The 3,220-nt window shown below is 40.5% G+C and overlaps 1 protein-coding gene and 1 long non-coding RNA gene across 2 annotated transcripts in view; one reads left to right on the forward strand and one right to left on the reverse strand.

The window, feature by feature from the left end:
- The window catches only part of cacna1ba (calcium channel, voltage-dependent, N type, alpha 1B subunit, a), a 262,364-nt gene that overhangs the window by 227,053 nt on the left and 32,091 nt on the right, over positions 1-3,220 (reverse strand). The gene's annotated exons all lie outside the window — the stretch shown is intronic.
- LOC116689197 (uncharacterized) lies at positions 54-312 on the forward strand. Its single transcript, XR_004331943.1, has 2 exons — positions 54-143; positions 184-312. It is a non-coding gene; the product is annotated as an uncharacterized LOC116689197 (long non-coding RNA).

Here is a 3,220-nt window from a genome sequence, read left to right on the forward strand (position 1 = left end):
AAGACCTGGTGGTTGTTTGTGAAGGCTTCACAGACAATTGAAAGGGCCTAGTCATTAAGAATTAAGAATCGCTTACGGAGCAGAAATGATCAGGAACACCTGGAAACATTCATGTTAAGGGCCACAGAGAAAGACATCCTCATGTCCCTTGACAATGACCTCATAATAGACAGAGTTACTGAGAATAGTGCCCTTCTTAAGAAACTTATACTTCCCCAACATTACATTTGCTTACATTATATTTGAATAGTTATAAGTTATAGTATATAATAACTAACACTCTCAGTGTAGTTTTGGTATAGGCCTACACTAGCTAATCCCCATGTTCAGGTTCAGCAAGTAGTCTACTTCATCTCTTATTTAAGTGTTGTAATACTCTGTACTGTTCTAGGCTATAATTACATGTTTGTGTAATCTGGGGTTTCTGTAGCCAGTGACATTTCATCATTTGCAAGATGTAACAGCATTTTTTGTTTTCATTTGAAGGCTGAGGCTTAATTAGACACAACCCCAATTCTCATCACTGTTTTTGAGATGGTACTTGCTGTGAATACCTTGTCTGATATAGGCTACAGTATTGTGGCATAGTATCAGGACATCCTGGCTAGTGTCTGTTGCGCACAGCTAGGGGTGAATGGCCAGAGGATGGGCCTTTTTGGGAGAAAGCCCAGGGCTGTTTTGTAGCCCAAGTCCGTCCCTGGCTCTGCTCATACCTTAATCCCGACAGAAGGCTATGGTGAATTTCAGCCTGCATGCACGTTGCAAAAAGTTAATGGACTGTGCCGAGACGTCACCCTGCACCCTGTGTGTATGTGTGTGTGTGTGTGTGTGGAAAAAAATCATAAATAACAGCAAAATGCAGTTAAGACTCTCACACTGAGCTGAAATGGAGTCAAATATTCAGGTCCAGCCCAAATATTCATGGGCTATATGTGAACAACACAAATACACATAATTACAAAGCATGTAATTAACAGCCACCGTTTAAATATTTCAGAAGCGCATTGGAACATAGGCTAAGTTAGGACACAGAGACGATTCTTTACAAGACATGATTTATATGGCTAGTTGTTACAATTATCATTTCCCAATGTGTTGTGAAATGTTTGATCCCTTCTGTTCGCTTTTGGTGCAAAGAGTTAAGAGGCTTTAGTTCTGACATCAGAGCTGAAAGCTTTGTTATGGGACATTGAACTGCTTTATCACCAAAAACTGTCTATTACACCACTTCTAGTTCCACTTTGCGGGCCTTACCAGCTGATTCAAACAACGGTATTGTCCTGGCATACAAGTGCTTAATAGCAGTTCCTTCGCAATTTCATTTGCCAGTTTGTCCAACAAGTCATTCAACATGAATTACAAGTCCATTATTTGCATTCCAGGGGAGGTTCACTGACTCTGTAATTACAGCTGTGTAAGAAACCCTCCATGTGCAGACACACGCACTTTCCAAGCCCTGTATTCAGTGACACAGGCAGGCAGTATATAGACAAGCTGAATGAGATAAGTGCTTCACTGTGCCTGTGGAAAAGAACATCACACACTCAGCCGGCGTCATGGTGCATAAGCTCCACCTGGAAGCTCCATTAGGAGGAGGCTGCAGCAGGTGAAGTGGAAAGCAGCCAATTATGTCAGGAGGAGACACTGAGCTGAGCTGCATAAAATTCCCAAACTGACACATTCATAAGCAAACACATATACAGGCATGCTTGTCTGCAAAAACACAGCACATGTTAATGTATGTGCACATACTCTGTTGTAGCACTGCAGGTTTTGTTATACATAGTAATTTCCCTTGAGAGGCCTGAATTGACAGCCATTCCTGGATCCTTTGGTGTAAGTAGATTTGGGTAGATGCAGCATGAGGCTGCCTTACATATACAGTACATTTACAACCCTAGACTGGCTCCAGCTGTCAACAAAGGTTTTTAAATTCCAAACAAACCACTGATTAACAGTTTACCACAACTTAGTCTGGGTGAACGTGGTGCATTTCCACTTTTTGAAGAACATTTGGATTGTACAATAAGCCAGGCTGCTTTTTTCTTTTAGGTATTATTTTACTATGTTAAACTATATAGTTTACTATGGTAAACTATGTTTACAGCATTTACTATGTAACTGGAACATTTTGGGACTGCTTGGTGGGGAACGCTAAGAGCAAATCACAATGTATCCTGATAATTTAATCTGGTTACGTTACTGTATTGCGTGAACGGATAACTTCATTCAATATTGTATGTTAAATGTTCCACCAAAACAAGTTCCTTCCAAGGCTATTTTGCAGAGGCACCATCACTGTGTCCGTAATTGATTGAAGAAGATTGTGGTTTAAAGAATTGCAAACAAGCTTTGTGTTTTTTCCTCCTATTCCATATTGTATGTGTGCTGAAGCCTGACCTTACTCCATATCATTGTAGATGTAGGTCTGGCAATGTTAGACTAGCCACAACTAAAAGAGGACCCAGTTTTGAACTGTTGCATTTCATATAAAAATCTGGTTAAAATGTAAGACTATACACAGAATGATGAGTTGTCATGATGGACTTATGATCAAAGTGCATTGGTAATTCTGTCAGACCATCTTAGCCCTTCAAATTTCACAGAATGTTTCACCACAGAATGAGATCTGTGAGAGACATCCAGGCAAGGCATCAGCACCCAGGCAATCTGCTATCTTGAAGTCAGTTAAGTGAGGTGAAGGATGAGTGCAACTGAGGAAAGAGCTTCTTCTCCTGTTTAATTTATAATTTTACAGTACAAAGACACCTAGTTTGGGCATAGTTTCTTTAGGATTCTACTACAAGTCAGGAGTCAGGAAACACAAGAAATAGAAATGTAGTCATCTCCGGGTTTTTGAAATGGACAAAAATATAGTAAATGGGATTATTGGGATGGGATATATTATTATTATTTTTACTTGTCATTTGGCTATTGTCAGTGTTATCTTAAAGGTCCCATGGCATGAAAATTTCACTTTATGAGTTTTTTTAACATCAATATGAGTTCCCCCCGCCTGCCTATGGCCCCCCAGTGGCTAGAAATGGTGATAGGTGTAAACCGAGCACTGGGTATCCTGCTCTGCCTTTGAGAAAATGAAAGCTCAGATGGGCCGATCTGGAATCTTGCCCCTCATGAGGTCATAAAGGGCAAGGTTACCGCCCCTTTCTCTGCTTTGTACTCCAAGAGAATTTGACCCACCCATGAGAGAGAGACATCA

The sequence above is a fragment of the Etheostoma spectabile genome, chromosome 5 (assembly GCF_008692095.1).
Source record: "Etheostoma spectabile isolate EspeVRDwgs_2016 chromosome 5, UIUC_Espe_1.0, whole genome shotgun sequence".
NCBI lineage: Eukaryota > Metazoa > Chordata > Actinopteri > Perciformes > Percidae > Etheostoma > Etheostoma spectabile.